The following is a 20763-nucleotide window of genomic DNA, read 5'->3' as shown; positions in this document are numbered from 1 at the left end:
ATGAATAGTTGTGCTTACACATTAAAATTCTGTGTTTAAAACTGTTTGAATGCTTGTTCAGCGTCTGTTTCCATGGACTTCCCTTGATACTGACATTCCTTACCCAGAATATTTACAAAGAGCTAATACAGAAGTAAGTTAGTGCATTCAAAAGCATCATCATGGTGCAATCCAAACGAATATTCATGGGAAAATGCTCAGTAGGATTGACCATTTCATTTAAGGCCCTGATCCCACATGATTAAAGGTAATGGGATCTTTGTCACTGACTTTCAATGAACACTGGAATGAGCCCCCAGGTAGCACCTATCACAAAGGGCAGCGGTGTAAAATTTCTGTAACACTTTTACTTGATAGCCATCAGCTTTAAACAGATGTTACAGACACAGGCATACCAGGATGCAAACGTGTGTACACAAAGCTTTAATTTTCTTGGGCTTTTTTAGCTGCAAACATCTATAGGTTCAACCATTTGTCTGACAAGCATTGCTAGTAGTTTGGATTAGCAGTTATTCAGTCTCAGGAACAGCAGTTTTGGTGTTAGCAATGTCCAAGCCAGTAATTCCAAGGACTCTAAGTCCTTGGTGTTTGCTTCACTGTGTATCACAAGGTCAGCACTGAGGCTGCCTGGAAGCTGCCTGACTGCCCTTCAAGTTCAGCACACCTCTTCCTTTTCTTAATAGCAAGAAACCTAAACACAAGGGATCCGCACCAGACAAGTCTTTCAGCTCATAACTTTTGTCAGCAAAATTCTCACCACACATTTGGGTTTAGACCTGAGCTTTCAAGTGTGTGATTGCAAGGGAATAAGCTGAAAGGTTTTAGCTCCCCCAGGAAACTCTCTGCTTGTAACGCAGGGGTGAACATCTAGGTTCCTAGTTCAGCAGTGCCAATGGAAGGGCAGCTTTGAGCTTGTGCAAGAAGGCAGCAATACGGTGTTAACGTTTACTAAGAGAAACTTAGAAATGACCAAACAGAAGCAGCATTTGTGGAAGTATGTAGATAATGAAAGAATGCAGAAAGGCAAGTGATTAGGTTTGAGGAAAGGTCTCATTCACTTCATCCAGGTGTTTGGAACATGTTTAGCCACCTTGTTCATAATCCAGCCCTAGCCAGCTCTCAATGATCAAACCAACAGTTTAGCTTTCTCCTCCTATTCCATCAGCTCTTATTGTTTATTTGTTGTTTTTAAACTTATTCATTTCTTTTAATCCCCAGAAGTGTAAGCAAGTCATAAACAAGGATAGAAGTATCTTCCTAAACGCTTGCTCATTAAGTATTTCCTAACTTAAGCCCCAGTTCTCATGCAGAAATAAGGGAATGACGAAATCCTAAGTTCATAACTTAGTATGAACTTCTAGCAAATACTGCATGACTGGAACTTCTCATGAAATACTGGTTTATAATCAATAATCAGCCCTTTTTGTCCATTTTCTATGTCCTCTATAGTAATATATTACTATATTTACAACATATTGTAGTAGTAATATATTTAAATATCCCACTGTAAAACTTAAAGATACTCCTTTTGCTTTGATGCCTGCTGTATTCTAGTCTATTACAGTACATTAAAGAACATTACTTCAAACTTTCTTGCCAGAAAACAAGCAAAGCTAGCCAGTTTTGAGAAAAAAGAGCATGGTAACAGCTAGAGGACACTAATGTTTGCTACTTGTATCCTGCTTATGCAGGATCAGGATGAACACATACCTCCTGGAAATTCACGTGTTATTTTTCTAACAGAATTTGACCGCTTACATATCATACTGATTCTGAAATCTATTTTTTTTTTCATTCCCAAGTAAGTAGAGGGTTGCTAATTGATGCACCTCTGTTTTATGAACAGCAGTAATGAACTACCCAAAAGGTTATTATTTTAAAACATGAAACAGAAGTACTGTAATAGTCTCCAGCTGTTCTCCTTCCTGTATTAACCATACACTTTCATCTTGACCTTTAAAACCACAGTGCTGCCCCAGGACTGCCCCTTCCTTCGGAGTCTCTCAGGACTGTGGCTCCACACCTCAGCAGGGTTAACAACCTAAATCTCTATAAAAGAAGCAACTTCCCACCTACCACCCACCTCGCTAGGACTTCTCCCCAACACTCTTATCCTCTGCTTCATATTTTTTGTTAAATTTGCGAAAGCTAAGACTGTGTCTTTCTTTGACCAAATGATTTCAAATCTGTTTTCGCAAACTGCTACAAAACTGAATTTTGACATTTTAAAACGTCCAGCTCCTCTGTGAAACAGAATGACTTCTCTGAGATTGGTTTTACTGTCATAGCACGTGCTCTAAGCACAAGACGCCTTAGAGCAAAGAAGCTACTTAATTCTGGTCAGGCTACAGGGTTAAATTGAGATGAAATGCATAGAACAAGGCATTTCAGCCACCATACTCGGCACACATGGCCATCAGTTCTTCTCATACATCTGAAAACATTTTTGTCAGAGTAAAGTTGTTACATATCAATACTAGAAAAATATTAGCTCTAGTTCACTGAGGACTAGTCAGGCCACTTTAAAAACTATTTAACAATGATAACTGTTTTGGAGAATGACTTGAAGACAAGAGAGGCCTGTCCTTTACACGTTGAGATTGTGCTAGCCTCATTCTTCTTTAGATTTAACTGATAAACTTACTCTTACATTTTGTGCTTTCCTGACAATTGTAGGGAAAAGGCTTTCCTAACTTTTGAAACACTGGTGGCTGCTTAAGAGGGTATATTACCGCCTCTAACAAATTACATCCATCATTTTCTAAAAAGGATCCTGAAATATTGTGACAGTTGCCACTACAGACTACTGCACTGAGAGGATGAATCTGGAACAGCAGAGGTAGTTGTCACCCAACAAAATATTGATGAAGTTTATAACTCTTGAATAACGGATAGAGCTGATGCACCAAATCATGTTAGAATTGTTTCAGTGACTGATTTGTAATGTCAAAGGTCACTGGTGTGTTTTCTTTGATTTCAGTGAGTTCTACGTTAGGACTTTAGATACTGTTGAAATCGAATGTCAGCAGTAAATACTGAACAAGTCAAGTCATCACTCCCATTGGACTTACACTGGAACGTAACCAGGTAAGTCTGAATGCTTTCTGCTTTAAAAATGAGAGTTCAAAGATGTTCTGCATTAGCAGTAAGAATTCTTAAGTGTCATCCTTTGAAGTCTCTACTCTCTACTTCTATCCCTTTCCAGCTTTCTAGTAAGCACTTCCACGTGATGCCTCGACCCGTTTTCCACATTCTATTTTAACTGAAACAAAATGCAGTATGGAACAAAAACAATCCACACTATTAATCTAGTTTCTATAAATGCGATCCATGTATTTTACACTACACAGGATTCAGTTTTTTAGCATTTAATTGTATCACAGTGTTTTCTAAAATCTTAGTCAAATACCACCCCTTGTGCAGTTTTTGCCCCCAAAAATATATGGTTTCATGATGCTTAGGAAGGATCAAAGGAAGATGTAAAGAAAACAACTGAAGAAATACTTGTATTTTGCAAAGTATCTGTTCATCACAGCTCAGCTGGGTGCTCTTCAGTACTGGAGAGTTTTCCGACTGACACACATGGAGTAAACAGCTCTACAGCTATTGTAACACCTCTGCTACAGAGATGGCTTCAGGCAAAGCTAGGAAGCAGATCTGAGTACAGTGAGAACAAAATGGTGGAGGTTTAATTAAAGGAGATACACATACAGATATATATGAACACATACATATACATGGATCTATAGAGATACATGTATATAGAGAAGATGCACATTCCCATTTTGAAAACATTTTGGGCAAGGGTAACACGGGTTGCTCAAAACAAGAATTGATTTGATAATGACACTATTTGTATGTTCCATACCAATTCAAGAAAAACGTCAGGTGTTATTCATCAAGATTTTTTAGACTATATTCTAAACTATAGGTTTTTATTCTAATTTCTTCCCACCTGCAATATCATTTCTAAGTGTTACAGTATATAAAGAGAAAGAAATCGATTATAAGCTCTCTCAAATTTTTCAGTGATCATTCTCCAGCAGCGCTAAGGTAGAAAAACACAAGAAGAATTCCTTAACATAAACAACTGAAGATCCAACCTAATTTTGAAAACCACTGAAGAAAACACCAATCCAATATTCAGTATATGTAGCTCCATGGTCAAAAAGTAAACAAACAAAAACAAAACAAAAGAACAAAAGAAAAAAATGGGGAGTGGGGTGAGGTGTGTGTCAAGAATCATTACTGTAACTCACTTGCAAAGTACCTTTTCCTTTAGAGACAAAACTGTAAGAAGAGCAAAGAAGTACATCGGCTGGTCTGCATTACTTTAGCTAAAACACTTTCTTTTTGAGGGAGGGAAATATATTTTACGATTATCATCTCCATTGTGCAAAATAAGCACAAGTTGGTTATATTTAACAGTGAGCCCACATACTTCATTATAGCAATATATTAATTTTACTTGATTAATAATGTCCAGTCTGAATTGTATGAACAAAAGAGGGAATTGGATAGGTAACCTCTCCGCTAGAGCAGTCAAACACTGCATACATTATCAATCCAGCAGGGACTCCTAGTAATTAAACTTGGTAATACCTTACGAATTCTAGCATAGTTTAAAAAAAAAAATCTTAAAAGGGGTAGTTTAAAAGCTGAAGATACTAAAAGATACTAAAAGCAACTGACCTGAAGACAGAAAAAAGAATTAATTATATAAATCAATAATTAAAATTAGAAACAATAATAAAAAGAAGAAAATGTAGAGGGTTATACATCAGACTGTTGTACAGTGGTCTGATATTTCACCAGTTCTCATTTCATAACATATTATGAAGTTCATTTTATGTTCTTCATAATGAATTTTTAAATGAGAAATATTTTTTCCATAATTTAGCCCACAGACATTTGAATCACAGACTTCCACTAATACATTTGCATATAAACAATTCTCTTAAAATTCATCTGCTTCAATTACTTCTTTCTCACCTGAAGTCATAAAGCTCCATATGGGATGTATAAACCCTTCTGCTGCCCAAGGCCATGTTATAGGGGCACAGGTACATATTCTTTCTCTGCCCACGAGATTCAGCTGAGGGAATGTTGCAGGACATGGTACAAAAAAGCTGCAAGAGAAAAAAATGAGCTACCATTAGCAGCTGAAGAAAATGGAGAAAAATTGTCTGAAAAAACACTGCTATGTGCTGTAGGGGAAAGACAGAAATAAGTAACAAGAAAAGGAAAACACAGTTTTGGAAAAAGTAAGCTTCAAGAACAGCCCATTCTCTCCAAAGTCACTGGAAGATAACCTCTGATAGCATTTCCAAATGCAGACAAAAACACTGAGGTAAAATAAAACCAGGATCCCAAAGCTGAGTGGGCATCCAGAGGAGTTTGGGACCTAAATCCCACCAGTTTGCTTCTGGAGTTCATACTGAAGACATCCAATTTCCCACCGCTACTGTTAGCTGCCATAAATACTATGAAAGAAGGCTGAAAATTTGCAGCATGGTGCCTGGCTGCAGAGACACAAACACAACCACAGTGCTGCAGTTTGGGCTGTGACACAGATGCTTCACAGCTATTCTTCCTCTGAGAATATCCTCCTCCAAAGGACTGCAAATCCATCTCTGGTAGCTCACAAGCTCTATATAAAACACTATGCAACCAGGCTGAAGAGCAAGAAGTTTCTCTCTTAGCTGTCAAGTTCAACCAAAAGCTGTAATAGTGTTATATGACCTCGATGTACACAGCATGAACTCTTGTGTATGACCATTCCACTCACTCTGTAAGTTGAGAAGAACTGATTCTAAGTATTCATTTACTGACCTGTAACAAAAAGCTTTGAATTTAGCTAACAATCAAAAAAAGCAGTATCCAGCATTAAAATAAATAATTACATATTTAGTACAATGTATACTTATTTACCTTTTATAACAAAATACTGCCTTCTCTAAGTCTCCCCAAGTAGAGGAGAACTTTATATATTATAATTTTTAAACCTTTTGCACTGCACTTGTTTCATTCCTTCTATTAGATTGGCACAGGACTGTCATAATTCTAGTATATTCAGAATTTAGATCATTGAGACTGAATTTATCATAGAATGTCATATGGTCAATGATTTTTTAAGTCCATGAATCTTTAAATAATAATAGTATTCTGGCCTGAACTGCCACACACTCTTACAGACTACAAAAGAAACAGACTGTTTTGCTACAATTTCTACTGATCCTTTTACTCGTCATTATTTACTCAATAGTTTAAAAACAAATATAATTTTTAAACCAATTACTATTTCATTATTTTCAGACATTTCTATCAGCGTAGAGATCTTTTTCAGAACATTGTCAATACCTCAAAATATTTTAAAATATCCATCTAAATGACTGAAACTGGATTGTGTATCATAAATCAAGACAACATGAATTCAACAAGGTAGTTTGTATGTACCATTTTTTTTTCTTACTAATAATTGTATTAAAAAGCTTGGTTCAGCTTCCATTACAGTCAGTGAAATAATGTATGAAATGACTATGGAAACTTGAGACTAAACCAGAGAAACTAAATATAGAAGTCAATCACCTATGTTGTGACAGCATTCAGATCTACACCCACAGCCCTGCAAAACTGAAGAAAAATCATTTTCTTACAGCATTATATGAATACAACAGAATCTTACAAAACCAATGATAAATGTGCAAAGCTATTCAGCATGCAGACAAATGCTAGAGAACAGAACAGAAAATAGAGAGATAATTACAATGACCTTACATAAACCAGAAGTATTCTTTCAGAAACCTAACAGCAGAAACAGCAGGGGTCTAAGAGGAAGACAATGAGCATTGTTAAGGAAATGGAGAGTTCCACATGAACGAAAATTAAATAGACTGACACAGTTCACATTAGCGACTGACTAATTTAGGATATGCCAGAAGAACCCCAGACAATAAAGAGCATAGGCAGGTTAGATGAAGTGCTCTCTCATAATACAAGAAGATGACAAAGTTAATGAAACCACAAGGCTACATTTAACTACATTAAAAACTGATTAACAGGGTATTTTAAAACAACATAAAATTATACAGAACAATTCATTGTAGGAGAAGAGATTAATTCAACTAAAAATGAATTATATATTTCAGAGCTTGCGCTCACATTTATAAAACTCATGTGATCTTCAGATTGAGGAAGCAGCTGGTCACTACTTAACACAAATGGGCATTTTCCTTCTTCCAAACTGTTTTTGTTCAGGGAGCAGTAAGATGTAGGACAGTCCTACTGGCACAGAAAGCTCCAAAAAATGGTCAGTTTACTGTGCTGCAGGAAGTTATTCCATGTCAAGTGAGCTGGAATAACTGTCCATGTGCCTGCTCATAGCCCACATCAGAACCAAAGCACTTAGTTTTGGCTTAATTGCTCTTTCAGGAAAAGAGGGACATCAACAACTAAGTAACAACTGAAGGGAACCGTGAAAATTGATTGTTTTTAATAGTCAAAATATGTAAACATCAAAAATTAACAGTAACAGAGTACTCAGAGACAAGTTACAAAAGTATTTAGGCCACTGGACCAGCTCTTTAAAATCGAGAGAACTGCATATGGAAAATTATCTGACAAGAACCCAACTCAGGTCTGAGATAGATGCCACGGACCAGGGGTTTGCCAGCTCCAGTCTGCCAGAGAAGGCTTAACTCTTGTGCGCTTCAAGTAGGTGGACAAACACTGACTAAAACCTGACCCTGAAATGATTCCCTTTGCTAGGTGACTGGCCACACCTCACAGGCCTGAAAAGTGCAAACCAAAGTTTGCACTTTCAGCAAATATTAGGTATGTATCAAGATCCTCAGTACCTCCAACTAAGAAGGACCTGCCTGGAATTGCTGAAGGCTTGGACTAGTTTGTTAATTTGCAGAGTTAATCAAGCTTTAACGAGCAGCTGCTTTTAGCAGTTCCTTACAGCAAGAAAGTTACGGCACTCTTTCTTGACCCTCCATTGCCCCTTGACAGCAGAACAGGCAGTGTTTTGACTACTGCTATTGTGTCGGGGTCTGGTCTTTTCTGATATTTTAAGCCAAAGCTGACATGATATGAGAGGCAGCTAATATCACCTGCTAAATCAATTTTCAGGCTCTAAGTCAAGAAACTCCAGAGAGCAGTCCTACAAGCCCTAGTATGTAGGCCTCTGCACAAGAATAATACAATGTCAGCCTCAGGCAGATAACACATGAGGAAACTTTGATATCAATCATGAAATAAATATATTTCCCCTGGCAAAACTGGGAGATACCTATGTCAAGACAGATATAAAATCAAAATGATAGCGTTCCCAACGGATTTCTGAAGGTAAGAAATGTACAGTGCCACTGCTTGTCAGATGGAGACGTACACAAAGGTTAGAAGCTGCTGCTTTTTCAGACTGAACCTGAATTTTTCCAAATGTCTCTCAGAGCTCAGATGAACAGCATCCAAGTCAAGTACAAGTGTCTGGCTCTAAGTGTCAAGGCTTGATTTTTCTAATGTGACAGATTAAAGAAAACTAATCTAAGTATATAAGCACCTTGCTCCAGCCAACCTAGCACAGCACCTGGAATTCAGAGCAAGAGAAGACCACCCTCCTGAACTTTGCCAGCAGCCAGATTATTGAACTCCATGACTCCAGTGAGACTTGGCAGTCTTAGCCTCCCAATGCAGGCTTGAATATTCAAGCATAACAAAACTCATTGCAAGAACTTCTGACGCTTTTTACAGTTGTTTTCATGTATGTATTTCCTTTCCTCACTCAATATGCAAATAGAAATGTTAAGTAACAGGAATGCTAAGACTTTTTTCTTCAAGCTGAGATTGCCATAAGCAATGGAAACCTTAGTCTACAGTGATTTCTTCTAGCTTAAAGGAAACACAACAAAGGCAACATCATCGGGATGCAGTACAAAATATTTATGTCCTGCATCCTACAAATGAAAAAAACAAAATGGCTGTTGTCTCCCAGGAACCTAAAATCGTGAAAGATGCCCTTCCCAGAGCAATCAGTCACAAGCATCATGTTTCCTCTTCATCTGTTCCACGGAGTATCTGAACACTTTGTAATCATTTGAACTAAACGATACATTTTATAGTCTACATTTTCCCAATCTGCAGTAAACCACAAGCTTCCTCTTTTTGACTATACACCTCCGAGCCAGGCAATAATGACACTGATGGCAGAGGTTACAATAGAGAATACCACATCTACAGCTACAGGTTTTGATGTTCCTCTAGTTGGATGCATTTTTTCTCTTAGACCCATCCTTTTGGGAACAGGTCTGTCCTCTCTCTAACTGGAACTATTCACTATTACAGTTCTCCAATAGGGATTTTCAAGTCATCATCCCTAAATCTCTACCAGTTAACTTTGAGGCATATGATTTCACCAGACCTTTTCCCCAGGATCCCATCACAATGTTGGATTACTGCAGCCCGAAAACAGCCAACAGCAAAACATTATTTATTCCTTCAAAAGATACACAGAGAGCACACAGAAAAAGGATTAAGTAAAAAAGAAAAAAACGAACTCTCAATTTTTTCCTGCCAGTTTCAGTACATTCAAGCTATTTAGATCAGCCTTTAGGACTGTGAAACAGATACAAAAACTATGTCACTCCAACTTCTCTGTCAAAAACTCTTCAGCAACTACCAACAACTGCTTCCATGTCTTTTTTTTTTCTTGTGGCCTTTTTAAACTTGGACTTAATTTACCTACGAATCTTTGTATCTCACCTGGGAACACTAACCTTGCCCTAAAAAGACAGAGTGCTGCCTAACAGCTTCCCCATTGTTTTAGCGAGGATTTGTGATTTCCTGCACTGTGCCCATCACTTCCCAAGCCACTGTTTGTTCTTGCTTTGCTTCCAGCTCTCAGCCTCTTCTGAAATAACACTTCCCAGGAAGGCAGGGTAGTATAGTCATACATAATTCAGTACTAATAAAAGACAACTTTTGTCAACAAATACAGATTTTGCTTTCTTTTAGTCATTTGCATTGTTTCAAAGTATTTTCACTCTACTGTCATCACAGAGTAAATTTTAAATTTGAAGAAGCACCTAATGCTCCAGGACTCTGAAACATCCTACTCTACCAGAAATCCGACATACTTCTCACCAGTGACATTACTCAAAAACAGTATGGTTTTTCTACCCAGTCAAGCATGTTCTTAGGGCAAATATCTGAGTAGCTTAAGTACATCTAGAACTCTGATATAAAACATGCAACATACCAAACAAAGACTGGCTTATTCGTTTTAATTAAAGCATTAATTCACTGCATTCAGATATTAAGACTTTACCTTATTACACTATGAGTATAAATCTTACTAGTTTCATAAACTGTAATGGAATGAATCCAGTAATCAGTAGGGACTAATCTTTAGGTTTGTAAATTAATTTTAATAGTACAGCTCTTGTTAGTAATGTATCTATAATTTCATTTAATTTTCATATAATTTTTCTCTTTTATTGATGAATTTAAAGATGTATTTCACCTTTTGTAACAGTCATGTGACCACTTGCACTCTTCCTTGTTCTATTTGCCATTCCTGAAATAAATGGAGCTTTATGAATTTGAGATCAAAAGATTTAGTCCCCTTGGTTATTAAAATATTTCTGAGAGTTAATGTTAATAATAGAAAAGAGACTGAAGAGCTTGAAATTAGGGCAATCCTCTCGTATTTCTGAACTGTAATACTTTATCTGTTATTGTTGCTCAATTTAGTGTGTTTCTCCTGTTTCAAACTAATGTGAGATATAAAGCTGGGAGCTTTTAGAATATTATAAAGGGAAAATCAGCAACGAGCTGTGAGCTGGTATAGCAAAGTTACAGTGAACAAGGGTAAAAGTGGTGGGAGTTGCCAAAAGAAAGTACTGTAAGTAGACAGACTCTTAAGGATCTCATTCTCTCAGATACCCATCTCATATCATCGATCTACAAACTGAAATGCTGAACTAAGGCCTTCCGTTGTCATAAATTAAATATGTGACTTGCTATTTTTGAAGTAGTTGCTAAAGGAGACTATATTTGTGCAGAAATCATCATGGAGGTCACTTTGCACCTCTCTGCTGTTCACCTCTTTTCTGTTTTGGGAATACAAAACCGTAAACAGTTGGATGGACTTAAGAAGTTCAAAGGCTATAGTATAATTTTGACCTTGCTCTTAATAGATGAGGAAGGCAACATTTCCCCCGTGCAAGCTTTATACTATTAGTAGTAAAAGTTGTGTAAGTTTCACTATTAACTACTGTACCTTACTTACACACTGGTTTCAAATAGACCCTAGTGGACCAGAAGTAGCAAACAGAAAAAAATATTGTGAAGTCATTTTAAAAATCAAAATAGCAACATTTCTAAAAGAATCTCTCAAAATTTTCATTAATTGCCACACTGAGAAATTTCTATAGCTTTACCTAGGATATAAGCAAAAGATGCCTGTCAACTGCCTCACAAGCAATTAAGAAACATCTTGTTCCCTTCAATGAATGGGACAAGAAACAACACAATCCCAGCCTTGCAGACTAAGTGGGACTGAAGTATGCTAACCAGAAGAGCACCATATATAAGCACAACAAATACTTTCCATTTAACTACTCAGTAGGCTTTGCCCATGAGAAAGAACATCAGAGCTACTAAAACTATTGAAAACTCAGCCCCAAATCCTTTCCTTCTGCATCTTTCCTTTCCAGACCACAGGAATTTTGTATTTAAGGTGAAATTTCTCTATAAACTCAAAATTCGGGAGTATGCCTTCCCTACTTATTTCAGCAGTAGAGAATTTCCATTTTGATGCTGTCTTTTGCTTTCTGTATCTGGGCAATGTAAATTCAAAACGTAATGTAATCTCTCTGTATCGATGCACATACAAAACCAGATGAGAATTATGCGTTGAACATACAGTCTTAGGGGTTTAACCCACTGCCATGTTTGTTTTTTTTTTTAGCAGTTTTATCTTTGACATGGAAGAGGTGTAAGCAACTGCAAGTCCTTGAATAAACACGAAAGACTTCCTAACAAGCAGATGAGACCAGCACATTGCACCGTTTTCTATGAAACTCAGGCATTACATTTTATCTTTTAGAATACTTTTCTGCAGCTTAAATACATCTCTTCCTACCTGTCTTCTACTGACATAGTCATTTCACTGTTTATTACTAAAGCTGAAAACTGTAAATGAAGGCTGTAAGAGGAGGTCCTGCGGTTGTACACCTCCTTGCCTGTATGAAGAAGTATCATTTGAGAACTCTGCTATAAGAGGTTTCTCTCCACTAATTTAATCCCAAATAAATACAGACAAACGAACATGGTAGAATTGTCAGCCCATTAAAAAAACACCAATGAAATATGGTAAATGTACAAAAATATACTTGAACAGAGATTTGTGATGTCCTACATTCCCTACCACTTATAACACTCCCAAGTGCTACCCTTCCAAGATGCATTATCAGATTTCAAACTGGGATAACAGTCATCTGAAAAGGTTTCATTTCCTGAATAATAATTCTTTCAAATGTATTCAGCTGAGCTCTCTCACCAGGTATCTATTCAACAAACAGGATGTTGAAAATAATCTTCTCTGGCAAGCTGTCTCTCTTTCCAAAAGACTCATGCCTTCTCATAAACAATTTCTTGAAAAATAATTCTCAACATGAGGGATTAATCATAGCCCAAAGCTTGCTTCTGGCATGTGATTAGCTATTTCTACCTGACTCAAAGGACACGGGGCAGAGCATTTCAGCATTGCCGCTCTTCACTCAAGCCCTGTTCTTAAAGATCTGTACTAGGAGACAAGGAAGTACCTCATTTATACTGTAGAAGCAAAAGGCCACAAAATAGTACAATGAGAATTTGTATGTAATGCGTTGATTTGTTGCATATAATTTAATTCTACACATTCTATTCCAGAACTAAATTTCTCTGCATTTTTCTTTTCCCAAGAATGCAATTTATGCAGGGCATCCAATGCTATTACAAGGTTTCTCACATCATAAGCACAACTTATAATGCATCTCATGCATGATACACACCACTAACAATTTCACCTGATGAAAACTATCCTTATGCCTTTTTTCATTGAAGCATATTAATGAGTTCCCCCAAAAGATTAGCAAAGAGCCTAATAGACCAAAAACCTATTTTAACTATCATTTTACAGTCTTTCAATGAAGCAATGTGAACTTTTCCATCTAAATGATCATTCCCTTAATAACTCTGGAATAATCATGCCCTCTGCACTTGTGCCAGGCCATTAGGGTATTTTCACAATTTAATGGATTTATATTTTTACGAGGAACTGTACCAGGAAATAAATTATCCTTTGAAAAATGAATACATCTAACTTGTACAAAAGATGTTTGTTGTTCAACCCTTTGCAGTGAATGGCTTTGACTCTCTTCTTCCCATCATAGAGGTGTAAATCAGATGGAGATGTAACAAAAATAAATAAATAAAAAATCACTTTTGCTAGTAAGAAGTATTTTGAACCATTGAAATTAACTTTTCTTTCATCCCTGAGGCCATTTTCTCATTAGAGTACCCACCACCAGGGGAAACATCTGGTCACTCAGAGGACTTCCTTTTGAGTCGTTTGTTTGGATGCGGCTATATGCTTCGTGTTCCAAGGAATGGGCAGGTTTCACTTGGTTCTACTTAACGGAAAATGCTCCTAGCCCTGTCCTGACAAAAGTTCTTTCACCAACAGTTGAAGAGACAAAAGCACAAGGAGAACAAGGTCTCATTTTCCTACAAAAGACCATGCACGTGCTCCACATGAGACAGCACGTGTGTCACGGGAATGCTGTTGTGTGTCTAGACTCCTGACCTGTGTTACTGTATGAAGTCACTCACACTCCTTTCTCTTTTCAGCATAAACACACAGATCCCAGAAAGTCTTTAATAAGGAGCTGTACTTTTTAAGCTGAATTTCTGTCCTTCCACAAGTTCAGTAACTTTTCTCTCTTGCCCAAATGCATTAAGAAACATTTAAGTGAAGACAAAAATACAGTAAATTAAAGGAATTTCTAAACCTGAACTTAGAACTGTTCCATTATTTGTTCTCCCTCCCATGAACTTCAGCTTTTTTAATATTTTTTTTTGACAAATACTATATTTAGCTATTTGCCATAAGAGTTCTTTTGCCCTTGTCTATGCTGCTGTCAGACTATTTCTTTGTCTTCACACTTCCTTTCTTCTATAATGGATCTCTCATTTCAAGTGCTTCAGTACTCATGTTCTGCTTTAAGGATCAAATTACAAATTAGTTTTATCATACAAAACGAGTTCTTGCCACAAACTCAACATTATGTTTCCTTTTCCAGTTACATTTCTAATTCTTTAGTCATGTAATTTGCCTAAACCATTATCTTGTATTGACATAGTTGGCAAGCAGTACAATGCAAAAAAAACATTTTATTACTGCACAATTTTCAATATACAAGCTTTGCTACATTGAATTTTATATAGTCTGCTTTAGCAAGGTCATACCTGCATTTCCAGTTATTTCTTACATCAGTTGGTGTGATTAAATTGAAAATATAAATCACTGAGTTGTTGAGTCTTGAACTATAAATAAGGACACTAATAGGCCATTTTCTATTAATTTCCCTCCTGTATAGTGGAGCTATTTGCCCAGAAGCAGATCTGAAAAGTATTGTATAGTTTAGATTCTGTAGAAGATTTTTTTTTCTTGCTGACTCACTTGGATTTTATTCCTAGATGAAAAGAATCCAGAAAGAGCTCATATCCAAGGAGTTCTTTTTGATTAGTTCCTTAAAACTACCCAGCAGAAGTCCTTGCAACCCTCTGCTGTGTGCTGCTTCTGAAAGTCACTACTACAGATTTCCAGAACTTTATCAGAGAAGGGAATTCCAATGATCTTTTATTATCACTGCAACCCTATTCCCATGTGTTTTGGTTGTGATTATTGCCATGGAACTCTGAAAAGGGAGTATTTCCAGTCCATCTTGACAAAATAATAACTAATGAAATGTTAAAAAGAAATCATACTAAGATCACTACTCAAACAAGCAGCTGAAGAGGTAAGACGAAGTAAGTCTACAGATATTAAATACTAAGGTGTGATCTCAAACATGGGAAATTAAAAGAAAGAATTCATACTGCAGTGCAATGTTCAGGTAGGTCTCAAGGAATCATCACTGTTGCTACGCATTTCTCTTCCAAAGGCAATGGTGGCATCTTACCTACTCCTGACAGCATTTTTCACACGGTCTATTGATTTGTTTCCTCAACTTTGCAAGACTTCATGTGTTTGTGCAAGTATTTTCTCCTCTTTTGAACTAGTTGACAGCCCTGTTAGCCCATTTCTCCCCTAGACTGGCTGCACACCCAGTCCTCCCAGTTCTGTACCATCTGCAAGCTAGCCAAGGGGCCCTATATCTCATAATCCAGGTTGTTTATGAAGATGTTTCACAGTACCAACCCAACCACCTGGAGTGCACTGTCCATTTGATGCATCCTCTGCTGGGTGCTTCACACAGCTACAAACAGGACTTTAAAGGCAGCCACCTGGGAAGTCAGTAGCATGCAGTCGCAGAAGAACTGAAAGTTAGAGCTAAAATTACTTGTTTAGATCACACACAAATGCTATGGCATCAGCTGGTAATACTAACCAGGGAAAAGAATCCATTTATCTGGGGCAGCTTTCTACTACCTTAACTATGAAACCATACTTTCTGTCTTCCTGAAATTCCTCTTCTGCTCATTGTGCAAATTCTGCAAAAGTCTACTCAGGAGCCCTGACAACCCCAGCCTTTCTCAGTATGTGACATTGATTCATGCCTCATGGCCTACAGGACACATAAACCTGACATGAAACACCACGTATAATCGTACAATTTAAAAGAATGCTACCATAATGAAAGCATTTCAAAGGGGTGTTTATATCTCATTAAACAACAAACTGCTCAGGAAGAAAAGCTACTTTCAGATCCAGAGAGCCACTGAAAAGAAATGTAGCCATGCAGTTAGTGAATTATTACTCAAGAGAGACTGTCAACAAGTCCTCTTTCTAAATCAGATCATTGTTTAGTCCAGGGGCATTTACACCAGCTACAAATTTGATGTACAATCTTTCCTCCAACTCCTCTTACTGGATGGATTTTCTCAGGGTATTTATTAGAAAGTCCGGTAACTGATCACAGTGACTCCTAAAGCAGCCTGAAAGATGACAGATCCATATTATGGTAATATTAAAATTCTTCTATCCTGACTAGGAAAAATTTTTAAGAAAGCTTTCTCCAAAATCATTACTAAAGCCCTGACGAAAGACTTCATTCCTTTGTTAAAGACAGCTTTTGTGAATTCCTTCTAGTTGTGGAAGTGTTGGCTTGACATAAAGGCACTGTTAAGGGCCCAAATCTTCAGACTTAAATACAGCCATTTTGCTTGCTTCTTTCCCTTCCTCCTCTTCATTTTCCACACCATTCAGAAAAAAAAACAGGGGAAAATGACCAATTCCAATGTCAGCATTGTCTAAGTTTATTTTAAAAATATTCCAGCCTGTACTTATCCAACTTTTTTTTTCTTTTTTCTTTTTTTAACTTTTTAAGTGTCTACACTCTGCACTCTCACCATCATTTTTGGTCACCTATTTTGTGTGAGCTGTATGATTGTTTACTATGCCCTGTAAAAAGAAACATACCTTTGTCTAAGATCAATCCCTCTCCAAGTACATAGCCCTCCCTATAAAATATCACACAACTACCTCAGACAGCAGACCTATATAAATAATCTTTTTCACTCTTGAGATGACTGCATGGTGAGAGGCAACACAATGAGAGGATGATGATGAAAGTCTCTGAAGAAGAAAATAGTCTTGTTCTTAAAATGTGGTCCAAAAAGGATTGCACGGTTGTTTTTGCACAGGGACCCAGCACTCTCAGTGGTGAGTTAAACAGACACTAATTTTTCTTATGCTTTTGTTGTTTCCTTCAAATAAGCAAGGCAGAACATCTGTCAGACTGAGGGATGAAAAGAGATGCTGATATTTTTCAACTATCTGAAACTGGCAAACCTCTGCTATAAGAGACATGAATGCCACAGAAACGTAAGCAGAGACCACAGAATTACTCTGAGCATTACTCATTACTATAATCTAAATATGAAGAGGAACTGATAATATGAGCAAATTCTGCTGGGCTCAGTTTGTATGTCTCTGGAGAGATACTCTACAAAGAAGAAACAACATAGGCAGCTTCTTCAAAGCAAAGATGTGATCAGAGATCATGTTTATGTCACTGAGTGATGCAAATAATTATGCCCCAGAGTTAAAACTGTGCTGAACTGGCCCAAACTAAATTGATTCTTGTATGATTTGACATTCCCTGGCTTTTGTGAAACCAAATATAACATATTTATGAATCAGACAGATGTCTTCAATGTTCCAGTGCTGTCAGCAATCTTGCTGCTCTGTTATTAAATATTTCATATCATAATATACAGTTTGTTCAGAGAGCTACTATCTGGTGAGAAACCTCAGAGGAAAAATCTTAGTCCACTGATGTCAATGACCACTCATGTTACATTCCAAAGGAGCACTAGAATGGCCATTTAAAGCGTAATAGTGGCTACAGAATAGTAATTTTATTGAATGCAATTTGAAAAACACCTACTTCTGATAGTGCTGGGTCAAAACTGGTTATGAAAACATTGCATCTTATTTCTGTAACTTACAGAAAAATCTTGCCTGGTCAGACCAAAGGGCATCTTCCACTTGCTTTGATGGGACCATGCCATCAACATAATAGCTGTCAGGTTAATCGAGTTAGGCTTTTTTTTTTTTTCTTTTAATGCGGTATTGTTTTACAATTCATTAAATAGAAGCTTGAGCATCTGTGTTTAATTTTAAGTTCTCCACAGACCGTTAGTACATTAAAAAGATTAGGCTTTGAATCAATAGTTAGATCTTACTTCCCTAATGCTATTTCCTCAAAAAAAGAAGAAAATAAATAAGCAAGCAAACAAACAAAATCAATATTTCTGTTTACTTTAGGAGATCTCCAATAAGCTCTAATGCAGATTCCTTGCCTGACAGCTGAGATGCTTGCATATAGAACGCAACACAGGATAGAAAACAAGCTCTAGCTTTTCCTGGCGTGATCAGATTTGATCACAGTATCAGTAACTAAAACTTTTCTTGTTCAACTAGTACCAGTCCAATAAAGTACAGAATGAAAATGAAGAAACCTGTTGATCTGTAGGTTTAATTGACATAAGCTGGGGTTGATCCAATTATTGAAGTTTACAGCAGTTTAAAAAATAAAATAAAATTATAGGCTAAGCTAGTGATACTGCATAATATGGTTCTGATGATAAGAAGCAATTGCCCTGGTTATGCAAATAAATACTGACTCGGGCTCCTGATGCAGCTGTGAACCTGACAGATGTACTGAGCAGGAATTCTGCACCAAGTGGTACCAGAAGAAGTTCAAAGACAGCTTATAGGGATATGTCAGCTGGAGAAACAGGGGAAGGAATTGAAATGATTTTGACTCTTGTAATCCAGGGAAACTGGTGAGTATCATTTCAGTAGAAACATTTGCAAGCATTAGTTCATAAGCTCTGGATGGTAAATTGGATGCTTTTAGAGCTTCCTTCAATTTTCTGGTAACGTGTAAGCTGCTTTGGTACAGTTCATTTTAGTACACAGCAATAATTATGCATTTATGCTGGTTGTCCATTTATTGTTTGATTTATAATATTGAACTAGCATTAATATATTTTCCTTTTGTGTGTTTCATTTTCCTTGAAAAAATGTTGCTTATAGGTCAGTTTAATCTAGTTTTACTTACTATTCAGCTAAATCCCTGAAAGCTGCAGTCTTGTTAATGAGTGCTACAAGGATATTAATAGCAACTGATAACAAAGCCACTAGGTCAAATGAATGCTTACTTAAGACAGCACTGTTTGTCACCAAGATAAAATGCCTTGTTAATGTTATGCATAAAATCAATCGATTTTAATTTTTCTAGCATCTGTTTCAGTTCTCCTCACTTATTAGTGACTTGCATTCATGGCTCTAAGAGAAAATTATTGAGAAAAAGGCTTGCTTCATCTCCAGCTGAAGCTGATCAGCTGGTCAAACTTTCAGAGGCCCAACAGCTGCTAAAAAATTGAAACAGTTAAGACAAGTTCAGATACAGCCCTGAAAACCCACATGACATGAATGCTACTATTCACAGCATCATATTCTCCAAATAAATAGCAAGAAGTCTCAGCACATATAAAATTTCTAGACACACCTTGATAAATTCTTCATCATATCCACAAAGCCGCAATAGATATTGTCCTCTTAGACTAGCTGCAACTGCAGCATTTTGGTGTCAGAGCCTTAAATAAGCACACGGCTCATCTTGCATAAAGTTGTCACCAGCAACATCCAAGCTTCATTTGAGCAACTCTGTTTGAGCTGCTGAGAAGACCAGCCAGAGGCAGCTGGTAGACAAATCAATTTGAGCTGAAGCAGAGGTGAAATTTTACAGGACACAAATGTTCAGGCTGTGTACTGAAATACAGTGCGAACTGGGAACTGTATGAGTTTGCATGAAGTCAAGAATTGCACGAGACTGTTGTAATGTAAGACAGATGGCACACAAAGTATGACCTGCCAACTGTACTGACTGTATGACCAAAATCTAGATAACGACCAATAGTCACAGCACCACGTTATTCTTTCTAGAAATCCTTTGCATGTTATTAGCAGTACTGTAACTTCTCAAGTAAACTATCTTTCCATCTGATACTAAATAATGAAAACAAAGTACCAAATCTCTACAAGCCGGATATGTGGAAAATAAATCAAACTAGAAATACAAATGACAAAATAATTGTTAGTTTCAGGCTATAATGCAGACACAGTCAATAAACACATAGTCATCCTTTCATGGAAGTTAGATGCTTCAAGTACAAAAATGAGAAACACAAAAGAAATCAAATTGCAGCTAGATGATAATATATAAAACATGATTTACAAAAGACAAGAAATTGTACAGAAATAAAGATGGCAAAGTTCAGCAGCAGTACAGATGAAGTAACTATGGTGACCCTGACTGCATGAGAAAAATCTGTACAATTTCTTAATATTTGGAACTTAACATACTGTGCAATATGCACATTTCCTCCAATATACTTTTAAATTTTCACGCAGAGTATAGTTTGTCCTACAGAAACCATCTGAAACAGACTGTTCTCTTCCATAATGGCACACACAAATCGGAAGTTGGAAGAAGAAACCAAGGAGAATGGCAGAGTCAATAATGAATGATGGAAAGGAAAGGGCAGTGCCAAGTGGCTGACGTAATAAATATTGTTGTTTTTTTTCAAGAGTAAATTGCTTTTGCACCTTTAGGTTTCCACTGAGATGTATTTTGAAATGTACGGAGACTGTAAAAGATAAAGTGATTTATAGAATATATATATCCAGAATGTGTAGAAACAGTAACACACGATCAGTGATTGTGGTATGCTTCATAGAGACTGCTGCGAAGTTGTATCTTTCACATTAGGAGAGCACTGCACAATCCAACCTGAGACTGACCTTCAACACAATCTGTAATTGACTATTTGTTCCGAAGACAAAGTTAGAGCAACAGGTACAGTACGCTGAAGGGAATTACTAGCTGTGGATGCCACACAGCAGGCCAGAAAGAGAGATTTAAGGACTTAAGATTAAAGAATAGGAAGGGACTTTAAAATGTCCTTCTAGAACAAGGATGAACA

The 20763-nt window shown here is 37.0% G+C and overlaps 2 long non-coding RNA genes across 4 annotated transcripts in view; both read right to left on the bottom strand.

Moving 5' to 3' along the window:
* LOC311440068 overlaps positions 1–20763 on the bottom strand; it is a 599898-nt gene that overhangs the window by 211564 nt on the left and 367571 nt on the right. For all 3 annotated transcript variants that reach the window (XR_014695191.1, XR_014695192.1, XR_014695193.1), the window contains one exon: positions 4993–5129. This is a non-coding gene — a long non-coding RNA (uncharacterized lncRNA). The remainder of the gene's footprint in view (positions 1–4992; positions 5130–20763) is intronic.
* LOC311440099 lies at positions 5247–6860 on the bottom strand. Its single transcript, XR_014695209.1, has 2 exons — positions 6778–6860; positions 5247–5832 (listed from the first exon to the last, which is right to left on the bottom strand). It is a non-coding gene; the product is annotated as an uncharacterized lncRNA (long non-coding RNA).

The sequence above is a fragment of the Aythya ferina genome, assembly GCF_964211825.1.
Source record: "Aythya ferina genome assembly, chromosome: 7".
In the NCBI taxonomy this organism is placed as follows: Eukaryota; Metazoa; Chordata; class Aves; order Anseriformes; family Anatidae; genus Aythya; species Aythya ferina.
Note: the sequence above shows the minus strand (reverse complement) of the source record. Positions and strands in the feature narration are given on the sequence as shown.